At 36.3% G+C, this 19204-nt stretch overlaps 2 pseudogenes; one reads left to right on the forward strand and one right to left on the reverse strand.

Moving 5' to 3' along the window:
• Window positions 1-218: 218 nt before the first annotated feature.
• On the reverse strand, window positions 219-8032 carry LOC149539285 (uncharacterized; annotated as a pseudogene).
• A 6533-nt stretch (window positions 8033-14565) lies between these two features.
• LOC149539286 (2-alkenal reductase (NADP(+)-dependent)-like) lies at window positions 14566-15479 on the forward strand (annotated as a pseudogene).
• Window positions 15480-19204: the final 3725 nt, after the last annotated feature.

Consider the following 19204-nt stretch of genomic DNA (forward strand, 5'->3'; position numbering starts at 1 on the left):
AGCTGCTCCCCTACTTCACGTGTTTCTCTTGGCAAGTGCTTCCTCTTTCTCCATGTGCCAGTCATGCCTTTTCTAATTCATAACTGGCTTCTTCATCCATCCAATGTCTTATTCAGATCATTGGGTGTGTGACTATATACATATTTATGATTATAACTTAAAACAAACCCAAAATCTATACCCTGTACACCTCGACCAGAGCCAATGCTTCCACCTTTTTAAAACCATGAATACAAATGCAAAGCTATGGTTTCTTCCTGGTTATCAATGGTGTTGCATCTTAGAAACATATCACCATTGAGACAAATGATCTTATCTAGTTTTGGTTTAAAAGATTCTGCAAAGTCACATAAGATATCCTTAAGCGCATCGCACCAAATACGCTGGGCTACTTTGAGAAATTCATGCATTGTTGAATCTGGAATAGCTACTTTTTCCCAATCAATTTCATTAGGGCCACCTTTTCCATGAAAATCAGACCCTCCAATCTTCAGTAAGCCATAAGCATAAGCCAATTCACTAAATCCAACTAATTTTCCACCACTTCTATAGTTCAATACCATGAAGGCCAGATTCTTTAAGGCTTTTGACAATAGATACAAGGTTCTTCAAAGCCAATGGATGAGCAAGGGTTGCCACTCCTCATAGCATAAGCAGGTTCATCATCATATAGGTATTTTCTAAAAGCCTAATTTGTATTATCAACATATATAGCCTCAACCATTGCCCAAGCCACATGGAGTCTTCTTGGAGCTACACCATCTCCAACAACGTGTGTAATGTGTTCCCATTCTAGGGGCATTGTCATATCTTTAAGCTTCAGTAACATGGTTTTTGCCCTCTGGTAGTGGCCCTCTCTTATATTGGCTAAGAATTCTTCTATCTTGAGAATTTATAATTGTTGCAACCATTATGATCTCCACTTAAAAACAAAACATCTTGAAACATAATGATTTACCAATTTGATGGAATTAGCCAGATCCCAAAGTAGGTCCGGCTAAAAAAAATTTCATTTTCAAACATCTGAACCATCAAACTAATCCATTGATTGCCTGATACTGATTTGAAACACATTAAATCATTGAAAAATCATTTGAAACTTATTTTATCACTTATCTGCAATGTTTAACTTTTTGCTAATAGGGCCTCTCGGCTCGCTTTAAAAATTGACCTGAACAAATAACCAGGCTCTAAAAATTGGCACATTGATTCTGTGTTCCGCACACTTGTACCCTATAAAATCTTGTCTCATGAAAAAAATAAGTCAAGAGATATTAATTATCAAAGATGACCTCTCAGAATCACTCGCAGATAAACATGTTAGAAAACAATAAACTAGGTTTGGATTCGGCTTCAAAAATTAAGTAAATTGACACTTAGGGATATGAAAACTAGGGCATTGGTTCTATGTCATGAGGACATTATGGATATATGATTTGGAGCTTATGATGAATAACTAGGTGTGAATGTCAAGTGGTCAAAGTGGGCTCCTTGGAAATTGTAGACTAGGAAAATGGACAGAAAACATTTTTTGCAAATGGAATGGACTTGGAAAAATGTGCACACGGATTCATCTGAACATGCAAACTGGCACACTTGGAGTATTTTCAGAGAAAAACATGATGGTATAATCCATTCAATCTAGGAAATCATGGATCTCAAGTTATAACATCACGAATAGGGGTTCCAATCAATCTACACTTTATGACACCGGTAAAATGATAGAAATTGTGTTTGGAATCATGATTGAAAACTAATCAAACAGATTCATCATAAGATGAAACTTGAAACATAACAAGTCTCTGACCAATAGGATGCAATAGAGAAGGAATTTTCATATTTTGGTCAATTGGATCAAAATTATAGAACGTCAAACAGGGCTTCCCAGAAATGTGTGCAATGTGCATCAGCATGACATTGATAACTGACCAACTTTGAGGGATTCAAAACCTAGTTGAATGGACTGAAAATGACTCAAAATCTAAAAAATAGGCTCTTAGGTATGGACATTAGATACTCCCAAAGTGTTGGGTAATGACACATTACTAGGTGTGAGATATTTATATGCAAACAAGGCCTCTTGTCGCTGTTTGACACTTGAGGTAAAATGAAGATTTGAAATTTGCTCAAAATGAAACTTCTTGAAATGACTCAAAATGCCAATTTAACTTCATATAACACTTAGATGCACTGAAATTAGGGTTCTAGAAGCATTAAACACCTCTTTGGCCTTAGAATGATAGCCGGGTATAATCTCATTTAAAAGCATTTATAGGGCTCAATTTTCTTAATAGTACTCAAAATTTGGGTTACAATTTTGAGCGCCAACAAAGTGGAAGCCAAAATAACAATCAAGGTCACAATAATCTTCCTCCTCACAACAAGGAAATTCTTCTTCCAACAAGAAGGGAAACAACAAGAAGAAGGATAAACTATTTTGTGCATATTGCAAACTAAATCATGATGAGCATCATTGCAAGACTAAGAGAATAGATGAGTTGGAAAACTTACTTAGGAAGAACAAAATCCATGTGCCAAATGCTTGCAAGGATTCAAATCCATCTACTTCAAAGGGAAAAGGGAAAGCACTTATGTAAAGTTCAAGTTAGTCAAGGGAATGGATTCTTGACTCAGGTGCCTCACATCATATAGGCTCTTCAAAAGGAAATATTTCTTCATTGGAACAATCTAAGGTACCTCACATCTTTGTAGGGAATGATACACAATTGGAAGTTGAAGGGAAAGGACAAGTTGAGATGGAAAATAAAGAGTTCAAAGATATTCTCTACTTTCCTCACCTTAGCACTAATCTCTTTTCAATTCACCAAATCACTCACTGTGGAGTTGGAAATAAAGTTGAGTTCCTTCCTTATTTAGTAATGGTGCATAATCTTAAAGATGATTCATTGGTTACAGTGGGTAAAGTTAATCATGACACAAGGCTTTATTCTTTCTCCCACTTTGTGCCTAAGTCTCCTTCACATGCCTTGTTGACATATTCACAATCACAAAGTAAATTATGGCATGAGTGGTATGGACATCTTTCCTTTTGTTATCTTCATCAACTTAGCACAAAAAAATGGTTAAAGGTCTACCTACAATAAAAAAATTTAATAGTGAATGTTCAACTTGTTCAATGGATATGCATCTAGAAGATAAGTTTGATGAAGGAAAGTCTTGGAGAGCGTCAACTATTCTTGAGTTGGTTCACACTGTTCTAGCAGGCATTAGTGACACTAGTTAACAAGGGTCACTATGTCCTCAGTTTCATTGTTGAGTTTTCACACTACACGTGGTTCTACTTTCTTGATCACAAGAATGAAGTGTTTGATAAGTTTCTAGTCTTCAAGAGTCATTTGAGAAGCAATCAAGTAAAGCCATCAAGGTTCTTCATATGGACAATGAAATTAGATATGTGAACTCAAGACTTAGAGACTTTTGTGAACTGGAGGGTATTGATCTTCAAAATCCTATAGCATTTAGTCCACAAAAGACAAGTGTAGCAGCAATGAGGATTATAACTCTTAAGTCAATGGAAAGTTGCATGATTCAAGCTAAGTCTCTTGATCCATCTCTTGAGGTAGAAGATATAAGTAGTGCCAATCACATCCTTAATAGGTCTCCTCATATTATATTAGATGGAGTGACTCCTTTTGAGGCATGGTGCAGAAGAAAACCAATTATGAAACACTTTAGAGTTTTTGGCTGTCCAACATGGGCACACATATCTTCAAGAGAATGCAAGGCACCTCCATTAAGGCCTTGTACTTTCATTTGATATGAAGAAAGTGTTAAGGCATATAAACTTATGGAACCTTAGAATCATGAGATATCATAGAGAGGAATGTTCACTTTGAGGAAAGTCCACATAGCTTATCCTCTAATCCTTTCCATACCTCAAACATTGTGGAAACTAATAGTGATTCAATAGGATCACTTGTGGAGGATCCTTCTGATAGATGAAGAGCTAGGTCACAACATCAACACATTCCAGATGCATACATTGCTATAGTGATAGGTCCATGCAATTTAGTATAGTTGGGTACACCTTATCTTCCAGTTCCAACATTAGGGGATGACTACTTCAAAAAAAATTTAGGTTTGTTTGTGGAGTCCTATATAGCAGATTTGGGAGACATTATTGATTATATACAGCATCTCTTTGATGAATAAGATCCTTATTTAGTTGTTGCAAGGGAACAATTTGATCCTCTTATCCATTCTCTACATGATCAATCTTACAAGGTTGATATGATTGTGGATCCTTATGTATAGTAGTTGTAGGATGTCTCTTTATCATTTGAGGAGATAGGTTGTTCTTTGGGTTATGTTCTACATCTATCCATGCTAGATCTAAATTTTTTTTCAGCAGTGTTGGAATGGGCAACCTTCAATATTGACATAGGGACAGTCGAGTAGTTTTCAGAGACAACATTCATCTTGAGGATTGTTTCTACACATTGGGGAAGCATATCATATGTACCTATGACATTATTTCTTCCTAAGGGGAGGAACATTATTTAGCAGTCATGGATCAACTTCTACATTCATTTTGGAGCAACTATCACTGATGGGAATTTTTCATTGGGGGGTGGGGGACTACCCTATCTCCTTTCTTCTTTTACTTCTTCTCCCTTATGGGGGGACCTTTTTCTCTTCTGGTATTGTGTTCTTCTCATACTTTTTGGGTAGTCATTTTACACGAGGTCAATGGCAGGAATCCATTGTGCAATTCCTCTCTTGAAAAGCTAATCTTTGGGATCAACTGCAAGGTTCAATATTCGTCTTACGATGTACCAAAATCTACTCATTTGAAGATAAATGTTATTGTTCACAAGGAGGCCTTCTTTGGTTCTATTTAAACTCAAAATGAAGTAAATCTATTTTTTGTCTCAAAATAATGCAGAAAAGAACAATATTTTTGTATTTTTTGGTTTTTTAATGAATGCAATTCTAATAGTGCAACTAAAATGAGTTCCTATTCTAACAAGGGGTTAGCAAAACAAATAATGAAACTGAAAGAAAATAACTTGAAATTGAAATCCCAAACATACATAAGCTACAGAAAACAACATGCTACGAGTTAAGCTTATGAATAAATCAATAGGAAACTAATGAAAATAGGAGCAGTGCTTCCTAGAATCCATTGATGCAATCGTCAGTGAGAAACTTTAACAATCATATGACATTTCACCTTTCATCAAATCACAAGGCCATGGAAAGTGCACACGTGTGAGATAAAAGGCTATACAGACAAAATTTGATGATCTCTTCTCAAGCTCTTTATGTCAGAAAAATTTGTAAATCCATAGCAAACAACAGAACTAAAAGAATGCACAACTAAAAAAAATGCAATAAACCTTTGGCTCAATCACAATCTCATGAATAAAATTAAAAAAACAATGACACATTTAGGCAAGAATCACTACACTCCAAATGCAAGCACCAAAAACATAATTTTATTGCATAATAACAATAGCCCTTGTTACATATTATAGTGGGGTGTTTATAAGAAATCATCTCCTCAATTGTGATGAGAGTGAGAGATATATTCATGCAATAAAATGATTTTAAAATAGTAAAACAAACTAAATATATACAAACTAAAAAATAATCTAGTGCTTAGAGGGACTCCATCCATATTTTATTCATTAATTGGATGCATGAGTCCTTTACATGTCAAGAATAGAGAAAGCACGAGAGAGAAAGTAGGAGGAAGCCATAAATCAAAGTGGAAGTGCATGGAGGCACCGAAAATAGGAGTTGGTCCTCCACTAGGTGTATGTTGTAGTTAAACTACTATCATAATGTGTTCTTGATGCATGGAAGGCGCTATTTTTGGAACTGGCAGTTAACTATTGGTGCACTTCTGAATTATGGAGCTGCAGACCTATGTACCTATGCACTTGTGGACCTATATGAAAATGCAGAGCTGTGAACTTGTGGAGCTATATGAAAAGTAGAGTTGCAGACCTGCATACCTCGATTGGGTAAAAAATTCAAAATTTTATTGAGTGTAAAAATTGAAATTCTGGCATCTGGGTTTTGTTCTTCTTCATCCCAAAGCTATGTTTGGATGTTTTCCCTTGAATTTCTTTATCATCTTAGTAATTTTAGCCACATATAGAAGATCTAAAGCCTCATATTTATCCTTTACCTTCTGTCTATATTTTTCCACCTTAATTTGAGTCTCTACAAAATCTCCAGGTTTGGTGTCCAACTCTAACAGTGCTTCCTTTGTCTTGAAGGCTTGTCTGATGTCTTCATCACTAAATTCTTTGTCTAATATCTTCTTAAAATTATCCACTAATACCTCAACTAGCAATAGCTTCTCTCATTATTCTTCTTAAAAAAATTCCAAGCATGCATCACTGTACAACTTGTGGACCTGTGTACCTCGACTGGGTCAAAAATTCAAGATTTTACTGAGTGTCAAAATTGAAATTCTGGCATCTAGGTTTTTTTCTTCATCCCAAAACTATATTTAAATGTTTTCCCTTGAATTTCTCTATCATCTCAGTAATTTTAGCCACATCTAGAAGATCTAAAGCCTCAAATTTATCCTTTACCTTTTGTTTGTAGTTTTCCACCTCAATTTGAGTCTCTGCAAAATCTCTTATTTTGGTGTCCAACTCTAATAGTTCTTACTCTATCTTTAAGGCTTGCTTGATATCTTCATCACTAGATGCTTCCTCTAATGTCTTCTTGAAATTATCCACTACTACTTCAACTAGCAATAACTTCTCTCATTCTTCATCTTCAAAAATATCCAAGCATGCATCACTATACAACTTCCGGACCTGCATACCTCGACTGGGTCAAAAATTCAAAATTTTACTGAGTGTCAAAATTGAAATTCTGGCATCTGAGTTTTGTTCTTCTTCATCCCAAAGCTATGTTTGGATGGTTTCCCTTGAATTAATCTATCATCTTAGTAATTTAAGCCGCATCTAGAAGATCTAAAGCCTCATATTTATCCTTTACCTTTTGTTTGTAGTTTTCCACCTCAATTCAAGCCTTTGCAAAATCTTCGAGTTTAGTGTCCAACTCTAACAATGCTTCCTCTGTCCTAAAGGCTTGCCTAATATCTTCATCACTAGATGCTTCCTCTAATTTCTTCTTGAAATTCTCCACTACTACCTCAACTAGCAATAGCTTCTCTTATTCTTCATCTTCAAAAATGCCTAAGCATGCATCACTATACAACTTTTCTGCTTCCAAAATTCAATCTCGAGCTTGGTCCTTGAGCCGATGGATCTCTTCATGTAATGTTTCCATTACTTTATTTCCGTCTTCTATCTTGTCTATCTAATCGTCTATCTTGTCTATCTAATCGTCAATCATGTCTAGCTCTTCTCCAGTATATACATCAATTAAAGTGAGGTACCTTTGCACTTTTATGGCTTGTAGAGTATGCAATCCTTGCTCCATGCCTATACCTCATCCATGAAACTAAAGTTCTACCTCAAAATTGCTACGATCTTATTCATGCTTTCTTGCATAGCATTTAGTAACTTCAAATTCCTTGTGATTGTGGTAACACCTCTATCCTCATGGCTTTCTTACCATTCCTGACAAGCTTTCAAAAATGGATTGAGCTATACACCTTCCCCTTCTCTAAGAATAGTATTTAGAGTTTGCTTAGGGCCCTTAGGATCAAGAGGACCAACAACTTCAACTAGATATCCCTTTAGGATTTCAACTTGACTTTGAAGCATTTAGAGTTCAATTTTGTCTTGTTCCATGTGCCTAAGAACCCTTTGACTCCCATAGTCATCATTTGTCAGGCTAGATCTTGTGTAACCCTTCCTAACATAACATCCTTTACTTCATAATCCCCAAGACTAATGGCTTCTACATCTATACCTTCAAGAGGGAGAGCCACTTGTACAAATAAATCCTCATTTTGTATGGTAGTGACAAACATGAATGGCATTGCATCATGTAATGGAGACTCGGGTTTGTTTAAGATTTTTGCAATATCACAAATATCATCCTCTGAAGCATGGAACTGAGGCTTAGAACTCCTCATTATCTCCTTTTGGAACAATCTTGGAATGTGTTTCTCTATTACCTTGGCCCTTGATGATGAAGGGGTATGTTCAGCTACCTCCTTCCCTTTATCACTCTTTCTTGGAGTCGTCTCCTATTGTGAGGACTCTCCTTCTATAACTTCAGTCTCCATAGATCCTGTAACTTGCTCCTTAGCATCTTGGGAAGGTTGTTGTGCATATTCTACCATCTTCGCCTCTTTTTAAAATTCATTAGTAGCCCTTGGCTCTAGTTGCTCTTGTGGTGATGGTTCCTTTTGAACTTGTTCCCCTTTTGAACTTGGAGGTGGGGGAGTTTCTCAACCCTTATCTACCATAGTAATTTGTGGTGGAGATGGAGGAGTAAGATTAGAACCCTGTGTATATGGTAACATCTGCATCCATTCTTCCTATTGGAGTTAACCTATAGGGGTGTCTCTAATCTTATCTCCAACCAACTCTATACCCATGGGAATGAAATCAAAATCTATGATAGAGAAAACATCCTCACCTCCTTCCCTTTACTCATTCACCCAGTGTTGCACTTCATCTTATAAAGAAGAGACTTCTAATGGTTCTACTTGGGTGGATGGTGGGGTACTCATGGCACTCTTTCTTCTTTCTAACTCTACAACTTTTGCTAACAAAGTTCTTCTTTGTACGGGTACTTGTTCCTCCTCTTCTGATTCTTTTTCTTCCTCATCTTCTTCTTCCTCCAGAATAGTTTTAGGAATAAATGGATTAGGTACTAATCTTCTACTACTCATTTTCCTTTTCTTTATCTTAATCTTGAACCTCTTATGTTTCTTGGGGATGGAAGGAGAAGGGGGCTCTTCTTGTATAGGAGGAATGGAGGCTTCTAGAATTTCTCCCTCTTCTGGTTAGCTTGGCACAATAGCAGGCAATTGAAATTCATCCTAGATTTGAGTAGCTCTAATACCTTGGGAATCTTGTGAGCTTTTTTCCTACTATTGGGAAGGCACCTATTCTATTTGAACCTTCTAAGGAGAGGTCCTCTTTCTTTTGTTCTTTCCCTTCTTTTCAGGAGGGTGATAATATCCCATTGGGTGATCAAGCTAGTAGACTGTCTTTGGCCTAATTGGAGACTGGAGCATAAAGATAGGAACTATGACTTTCCTTCCTTTACCCATTTCTGGATGAGCATGTGCATGGAGGATTATAGTATCAAGAATTGGATCAAGTGGAAAAGGTTTTTTGATCCAATCCTTTATCATTCTAATGACATGTCTCGCTCAGTGATTGATGTCATCTCCTTCCTCTTTGTCAACCTCAACATTTAGAATAGGTCTTTCACCAACTTTATCTTTGTTGAATAGGGGATCTAGTAACTCCTTAGAATACTATTGCCTTATCTCTTCTAGGATGTTCACATAGAGAGCCTTTTCTACTAGATACAAAGTCATCCTACAATAGTCCCTAATGTAGACATCATAGTTGTTCGTGGCTTTCATCCAATGATCTTCAATGGCATCCTCATGATGGAAGTCCTTTTGTGCCAGGCTTTCCACTTTACCAACATTGTCAAAGTATGGCCAAGGAGAGTTGTATTCTTCAAGAGGATAGTTCTCCCACTCACTCAAATGTCAGAATATCCTGTTTCTGCTTCACCTGAAATGACCATTTACAGAAAGCTCTCCGTTGCCTCTTTATCTTCTTGTAGGATGACTTAATTTTCTTAGAGATCTCCAATAGTACCAACTTGTCATTTGGGCAAAAGATTCTTAGGATTGATGGATGCACCAGCTACCCATAGATATGTGAATGTCTTGAATTGGATTACGTAGGCTCCGATAGCCATGATTTGTGCTTTGACTTCATCGGACAACCTCTTACCATAGTCCCCTTCAATAAATCAAATTCTCACAAAGATGAATGCATCATTCACAATCTTATATTCCTTTCTCTGTGCTGAGAGCTTCTTCTTCACCAAATAAGGATAAGCTATGTAAGGTTAGGCATTGGGGTCCTACATACTGCCTCTCCTATATAAACTAGGATAGTTTGTCACCCTTGCTACAAGTTGGTACACTAGCTAAGAAGTCATGTAAAAAAATTTCTTGTCCTTCACCATCCTCAGTTGCTCACACAAGTTTTGTCTTAGTGTGGTGGCCCAGTCTAATGGTATCTTTGCCTATCTAATGGTCTCAATGAATTTGACCATGAATGTGCTAAGGTGGCCTACTTCAGGTAAGCCCATGACTCTACTCAAGAGAATAATGGAGTATCCAATGTCTTCCTTCATGTATCCCTAGGTTATATATCTACTTTTTCGGTTATCATTCCCCAAGGAGGCTTCTTAATTAGGTACAAGAATTGTATAATGTCAATGGCCTCTTGTTGATGCTCCTTGTACCATCTCTCAGCTGCTTCATAGGAAAGTTAGATGAACTGGTCTACTCTTGGTAGGTAGAAAACCCTCTCAATGTTGTCAGGTTACAAATCCAATACCACTTCCCTTGTGATGCTTTTGACCACCCACTCACCAAGAATGAAATGCTGTGATAGGGCCATGATTAGTTTAGCTGACTATACTGACATGGGATGTGATGCTGCACTCACTAATCTCAAAATGGATCAATGCAAATACAAAGGCTAACCTCTTCATTGGCTTGTTGCAAATTCTTAGGAAATCTCCTAAATCTGTGTGTCTGAGGTCAGTATCTCTGATCTTAGCATAATCATCATGGAATCTTGACATTGAAGGTACACATTGGAATTTGAACAAGATCGGCTTGGTTGCTACTCCGGATGTGGATGCCATTTGGTTATGTTACCTGCATATTGAAAAAGAAAGCATTATCAGTCCAAAGAGAGCGTAAAAGTTAAACAAAAACATGAGTACTAAAAAAAAAAAATGTCCCCTTTGGGTGATTTTATTATTATTATTTTTTATTTTTAATTTTTTTTTATGAAAATTTTACTATTCCTTTGCAAATTAAAATTAAAACATTTAAAAGAAATGTGTGAAGGGCGTAGCGCCTACCCGCAGGTGTGAGCGCGCAACCGTTGCTCTTTTTAATGCTGTCGTGGGCAAGGTTTAAGCGCTACCGCGAGCATGCGTTGCTAGTGCTACCATGGGCATGGGTGTGTAAGCACTGCCCTCTTGTTTGTATCACCATGGGCAAGGTTTAAGCACTACCATGGGTGTACACTGCTAGCGCCACCATGGGTGTGGGCACACAAGCACTATCCTCTTTATTGACATCACCATGGGTGAAGTTTGAGCGCTACCACAGGTGTGGATGTGCAAGTGCTGCCCTCTTTACTAGCATTACCATAGGTGAAGTTTTAGCACTGCCACAAGGGCGTGCTACTAGCGCTGCCACGGGCATGGGTGTGCAAGGCCTGCCCTCTTGTTTATATCACCATGGGCAAGGTTTGAGTGCTTCTCTTGCCTTTGATAGCATTGACAAACTATCCCAAAGAAATGCAAAGTGTTGGAAAAACTTGGGGTTTTATAACCCCCGACATGGCGTGTACGGTATGTGATTTGTCCACGTGTGTGTGCACACATGAGGAGTTTATTGAAATTTTGTTAATTTAATTTAATTTAATTTTTTTTTTTGAATTTTCCATTTTTAGTGTGTTCCAAGTTTTCAATTTTTTTGTGGTTTTCAATTTTCTAATTTTTTTGTGTGAATTTTTGATTTTCTAATGTTTTTTTGTTTTTCAAAACTCTAAATCTAAAAAAATTTCTTCTTCCGATGCTCGAACTATGAGTCTGGGAGTCAAAAAAGTAGGAGGTCCCCATTCCTAATGAGGAATGGGGCATGTGTTTTGGACACCACAATAATACTTCTCTATTATATCTACATGATGTATGTTGTAATGGGAGGTCTTAATTACTCCATCCATCCATGCATCTTATCATACTTATCTCTATATATGGGGGAGGGTTTTTCCTATGAAGTTTTCTCTCTTTCTCCACTTTATGAGAGCTTGCATTCTTTTTTGTATTTTGTACATTGGTACCTAACATGACCTAGTAGTCGAGACCCATCTTGCATTATTTTCTAGCTTTTGTGAGCTTAAGTACATTTCCCTATGTTGCTCTTAAGGGGAGTGTTGGTGTAAATAAGTATTTACTATTTACACTTTACTTAAGTTTACTTAGGTTATTGCATATTCATATTAGTTGTCATGTGGACACCTAGGAGTTTGCATATTCATATGAGTTGTCATGTAGACAACATAGTTGTTTGCGCTCCAATTGAGAAAATGTTGTCTACTACATCTCTTTATGAGATACACCTTTGCATTCTTATCCTCTCATTGTTGCATGTGCATTAATGCACAATGGAGGATAATCTACTCTTGGTGGACATGTGCTTAGTTGTTATACTTATCTATTTGCTGACTCCTAGTCATATTAGTTGCCTTTATATACAAGCCACTTCTTTGATGTATTCATCCAATAATCTAATATCTAATCATCTGATATCTATTCTCATTTGATCATTATTTATCTCTCTTGTGCTATCTATTGAGTTTTTTGATCTTGGCATTGGATTATTGCCTTAGACAAATTCTTACATGGTATCAGAGATATACCAAATTATTACACCACACTTAGTAGGTTATGTTTTAGTCCCTCAACCCAATAAGAATTTTCACATATAAGTTCATTGGTTAATGAGATACAACCTTTTTCTTTTATGCAACAAGGTTCATTGTTATCAAATCTTACACTTCCTCCATCATAATGTTCAAAGTTTGTTTTATCTCTAGTCATATGGTGTGAGAATCCACTATCAATAATCCATGTATCATTTTTGCTAACATGAGAGATAAGTGCCATCTTATCTTCTTCATCATTAGACTCATCTTTTACAACAATATATACCATTTCATCTTCACTGTTATCAGAATCTTTAGCCATAAAACAAGTTTTCTTACCTTTGTCCTTGTAGTTCTTGTGATTTTTGAAATCCTTCTTGGCTTTGTGCTTGTGTCTTTTCTTTTCATCCTTTCTTTCTCTATTAGGAACCCTAGTAGTAGTATCACCAACTTCTTCACAAGAAAAGAAGATTAGAGGAATTTTGTCTTTGTACTTTCCTCTGCCTTTGGAATATTTCTTTGAAAATATGGCTTCAATAATTTCAATATGATTGTCAAAAATTTCTTCAATTTCTTCCCCACTTCCTAATTGATTGGCCTTTGATTTCTTTCTCTTTTCCTTAAGTGAGAGTTTGGCTTCAAATCTAGACTCAATATTCTTGGAAAAAAGAGCATAGTTATTGTTGGGACTCAAAATTAGAGCCCCAATTTTGAGTACGATTGAGTGGATTAAGCCCTATAAATGCTTTTTGATGTATATGTACCCAACTGTCTATTTGAGGCCCATGAGGTGTTTATTTTTTCTAACACCTTGAATTTAGTACATCTATGTGTCCCATGAAGATAATTTTTCATTCTGAGCCATTCCGTGAAGTCCTATTTTGAGTAATTTCTAATTTTGCATTTTTTGCCCAAGTGTCAAATAGTGACAAGAGGTTGTGTTTGCATATGAATATCTCACACTCAGTAACATTTCATGACTCATCACTTTGGGAGTATTTAGTATCCATACTATAGAAACTATGTTTCAAATTTTGAGTCATTTTAAATATGTTTGACTAGGTTTTGAATCCCTCAAATTTGGTCATTTATTGTTGTCATTTTGATGCAATTTGTTTTGAATTCTAGGAAGCCCTATTTGACTTGTTATAACTTTGACCTAGTTAACCAAAATGGTAAAATTCCTTTTGCATTGCATTCTATAGTTCAAAGACTTGTTATATTTTGATTTTTAGCTTTTGATGAATCCATTTGATCAGTTTTCAAATGCGATTCCAAATGCAATTTCTAACTTTTTATTTGTGTCAAGAAGTGCAGATTTGTCAAAACCCCCATTTGTGGTGTCATATTTTTGAAACCATGATAGGTGAGATCAAATGGATTGTAACACTATGTTGAAATTTGAAAATACTTCAACTGTGCCAATTTTCAAATCATGACGAATCCGTCTGTACACTTTCCTAGGTCTATTCCATTTGTAAAAACCACTTTTTTGCCATTGTTTCTAGTCTGCAAATTTGAGTAGCCTACTTTGACTATTTTCCAAACACATCCTATTATTTTTGATGAGCCCAAATTGTAGATTCATATTATCCTCATGACAATGAGCAAACACCCCAGTATATTTTTCCCCAAGTGTTAGTTTGCCCAGGTTTCAAAGCCAAATCCAAACACAATTTAGTGATTTTTTGACATGTTTTCTTGTAGGTAGTCCTGAGAGGGCAACTTTGGCAGTCTATATCTTTTGATTGATAATTCTTTAGTTTTTAAGGCCAGTCAAAGGACCTCTTGGTGTGAAACTAATAAGTTGGAAAAAGAGTGTTTGAAAATGAATTTTTTTTAGTCGGACCCTTTGGGGCCCAACTAATTCCATCAGAGGTGATAAAGGTGGTGGTCATATGATTGAGGCATGAGAGTAAACTTTTCTAACCAAGTAATTAAGGGAAACTATACTAAAATGGTAGGTTTTGAAGTGAGTAATAAGCAAGTGATCTTGAAGGATTATGTAACTGAAATGCCAAAGGAGTTTGATATGTTGATAAAATGTACCAAGCTTCCATTGTAGTTGAAAGATGGATCACCAGACATTCTTGTAAAGAATTTGTATTTGTCATGTGATCCATACATGCAAGGCTACATGAAAAATATTTCTTCTTACTTCTTAGCTCCTTTTACTCCTAGATTGGTTATCAATGGTTCTGGTATCTACAAGGTTGTAATATCAAATCACCCAGAATTTGAACAAGAGGATTTGGTAAATGGATTTACTAGATGGGAAGAGTATAGTATAATACTAGAAGGTAGGATGATGTGAAAGGTCATACATATAGATATACCTATTTCCTACAATATAGGTGCTTGAGGAATGCCTGGACACACAACTTATGTTGGTTTTTTTAATGTGAGCTCCCCTAAGCCAGAGGAAATAGTCTATAACTCTGAAGCTGCTGGAGTAGTTAGTCAGCTTTTTGGGAAATTTTCTAGGTTGCATGGTTGTTATGTTGTTGGAGTGTTGGAAGCAAAGAAAAGGGGGACTTACTAAAAAACAAGCTAGGTTTTGATGACACATTTAATTACAAGGAGGAACTAGACTTAAATGTTTCTCTTAAAAGGTACCTTCCAAATGGAATTGATATCTATTTTGAGAATGTGGGTGGTGATATGCTTGAAGTAGTTCCTAAAAATAATAACCTCTCTAGTTGTACTACAATTTGTGGGATGATCTCACAATATAATATGGAGGAGGGTAAAGGTATAAGGAACCAGACACAAATAATTATCAAGAGCATTAGAATTGAAGGTTTCATTGAAAATGATTTTGCAAAGACATATCCAGATTTTGTTGAGAAGGTAAGAGCTTGGAGACTATAGGAGGAATGGGCAAGTAAGCCCATAAGAGGTGACAAGTCTAAGAAGTGCCAAGAAAGAGGATGGCATTCACTGAAAGTAGATGAATTCATGCATGAGCATGAGTAGTAGTGCAAGAGAAGAGGTCACCCATATACGTAAAGAGGGGGCCGTAGCATAAGAAGAACAGCTATAGAGTTTGTTGGAAACCTCACAACATAGTCCATGCACAAACAAATTTTTATGAGCAGGGTCTTTGTTAATGGTTAGCTTCAAATATTTATTAGTTTCCACTAGTTTTTTTTTTATCTGAGACACAATATTCCACCACCTCACACTAATTGTTAGCACACCTCTCTTTGGAGCATTACAAACCACAATGCTATGTGACCATGGTGCCACATTTGTTATTTGTTTAACATGTTTAGTTAATACTATTATGTGAACATCAACTTGATTTCCAATCCTAAAATCAACATAATGAAGCCATAGTAGTTGACTCCCCTGATTGCTATTAAACCAATGAGCCTTTGTTGTTGTTGCTGAAACTGGGGAAATACTCTCCAACGAGCTTCTAAATATTACCAAATTCCATAATTCATTCTTTGTATGCTATCGTAAGTGAAAAGGTGGGCTTTGAGTTTGGAAGGAGCCACAACTTGTGAGGGTTTAGGGGTCTCCATGCTTGGCAATCCATGTGAGAAGTGATAGAAAATAGCATGGTAAGGGAGTGATCCATACAAAGGCTAGGGCGGCAGTATATAGAATGGAGACAACCACAACACCCCAAGCTAGAGACAAAGGACCACACACTGATTGTAGGATTTTCATTCTAGGTAGCCCCACATTATGAAATTAGGGGAAGCCATATGGCATAGTGGAGAAGGCTTTTTTTTTGATAAGTTTGAGTGACAACAGGTTTGGATGCAGGGTCCCCACTTGTGGAGGGAGCAAAGACAAAAGGAGGATGCGTCATTGTGGCCATAACCCATAGAGCCAAAGAAACCATAAAAGGATATATCCCACATTGAGTGGGTGGGGATATTTTTAAATGTTTATATACATTTTCACATGCATGACACAATGTCCATGAGACAAGAGATTTTTGAAAGCTGCAGCCCTAGAGGGAGGGTCCCACCTAATGTGGATGACCAGTTGGCACAAATAAGAAATTTTGAACGATTGCATTGGTGGAATCCTACTAGAAAATTTGAAATTGAGGCAAGGTGCTATGTTGCCACTAGAAAATGGAAAGGCTTTTCAGTAGCAACATAGTGATCTGTCGGAAAACATTGAAATTTGGTGAGAAAGAAGTATGGGACCTAGCATTAGTGATGAGGGAAAATTACCATCTAACAAGTGGCATTGTGTGGCAAGCAGAACTCATGACGCACAAGATGGTGACACATGGTGCATCTGACGATGGTTGGCATGTCACCAAGACAAAGATGCAGGGAGATTAACTTAGTGACATGGTGACTCAATAAAAAATTGACATGTGGTAGTGAGCTGGTGGTGAGGTGGATGAGTTAGGAACTGACATGTGGCAAAGGTTTTAGACTTATCATGCTTCACTAGGTGCTGGTATTGTGGTAGGTGACACATGTTGTGAGGTTGCTATGTCACTGATGACATGGAAAAATGTTGACTAGGATAGTGACATAGTGACTAATGACCTAACACAGTAACATAGTGCAATGATGTGGTGAAATAGAGGACCAATGACATGATTGCATGTGGCACCTAGTTAGAGGGGTTAAATGATTGTGCAAGAAATGAGCTAATTAGAATATGACACATGTCAACATGGTCAAACTAGGTTTGACCCAAATAGAAAAATGAGAGAAATGTTAAAAAAGCATAAATTTGAATATTTTATTGTATCTTCCCTGAAAGACATGAAGTTCCTTTTTAAATAAAGTTGGATTTATTCTATAGTTTAAACTTTATAAAGAGGTCAAATTTTTGTAATATTACTTGGCAAGACTATAGAAGGAGCTTGGATTTTCAAAGGAGCATAACTGAGGGAGTTTTTCACTAAAATAGGCACTCAAATTGTTATCCTTTCAAACCCTTAATAACATATAACTGAAATTAACATGCATCCAAGTAAACAAACATAAAATGAGAGCATGCATCAACACATAACATAAGAGATTTTGGTGACCCAGAAACCCTCCAGGAATGAGAAGGTAAAACTGGGGTGGGGATGACAACCACAAAAAGAAAAATTACTGCAGCAATGAGTTCAACCACTTCTGATGGTTTTCCCTGTTAAAGACCTACTCTGTTAAAGGCTTTACACTATGTCAATAGTGACCTATTGAAAGGATTTACAAACACTTTACATGAAGTGTCACCATGTTAAAGGATTTACAAAATGGCTATTAAACCCACCTAATACATAGGATTTTCTTATCCTTCTCCAAAGGCTCTCCTAACTACCTATTAAGCTAACCTATCACCATAGGATTTCAAGCTCTAATAAAATTGTGAGAGAGTATTAGAATATTTGACCTAATTGAATGCAATCTCAAATTACTAGGTTCAGGCACTTGATCTGCTCTTTCTCTTCTGATCCTTGCTTGATCTGATCTCTAAATATGTCCTCTGTTCTATTATGAATAACCGGATGTATAAATGCTATTATTTCCACTAAGTCTTTTCCTCTTCACACTAAAATGTCACTATAATATCCTCTTATGCTATTTTTATTCCATCCATACAATGGTGTATTTTTCCTCCTTATAAAGAATATAATGACTTCGGGTTAGGTATGGATCTATGATCCAAATTGAATCTCAAATTCCCACTCATACTATGCATTTTTCTTATTGGTTGCATGCCTTCACCATTTCTCTGATTGCATGAAGATTGCATAGGGAATGTAAATGATTCATCCTTATTCTTTTTCTCCTTTAAAATTTGTCTAAGTCAGCTCCAAAAATGGTTTACATCTTAGTTTGTGCAAATACAAACTCTTATGATGATCCTACATTGCTCGGCACATACTATTTCTGGATTGCTTGGCATCAACTATGTTTCCTAGTTTGCTTAGTACCTATTGTATCCTGTATTGCTTGACATATATTGTTCTAAGTTGCTCAGCATCTAAATGATTTTGTTACTTGGTACATGAACAATTATTGGATCACTCAGCACATACTATACTTTAATCTACTTAGCACAAATTGTGATTCCGCACCTATTAAAATTCTGGCTCGACATCTATTGTGTACTCAACATACATAGTGAAAATGGTTAAGTATGTTGACATTCATTTGTCAATACTATTTATTTGACCAACAATCTCCCCCTTTGACATGAGTGTCAAAAACACTTAACTGAGCATTGATGATACTAACCTTATTGAATACACTCTTTACTCACTAAACTTACATGCAAAATTTCAAAAATTTGTGAGTTGCAATATACCTTATGACTCCCCTTGAGTTGATTGTGCCTTTGAAATTGAAATTTTGTACCAATATGCCTGATCCTTTCTATCCTTTGACCTATTTATGCATTCGAAGCCTGAATGTTGTATCTGATCTATGTGATGTCCCTGTATTCCATGTGATTATCAAAATTTTACATCTTTCCTTCACTTCTTTATTCCTTGTCTCCCTCTTTTTTTTGTCTATATACAATCATTCCACTTTATTTTCAAAATGAATGAATGATCAAAATTTGTCAAAATTTGGTAATTAACCATTGTTTCTTCCCCTATAATATATGTCTCCCCCTTT

This window comes from Cupressus sempervirens, chromosome 9 (genome assembly GCF_028749045.1).
Source record: "Cupressus sempervirens isolate cs-2001-9-10 chromosome 9, ASM2874904v1, whole genome shotgun sequence".
NCBI lineage: Eukaryota > Viridiplantae > Streptophyta > Pinopsida > Cupressales > Cupressaceae > Cupressus > Cupressus sempervirens.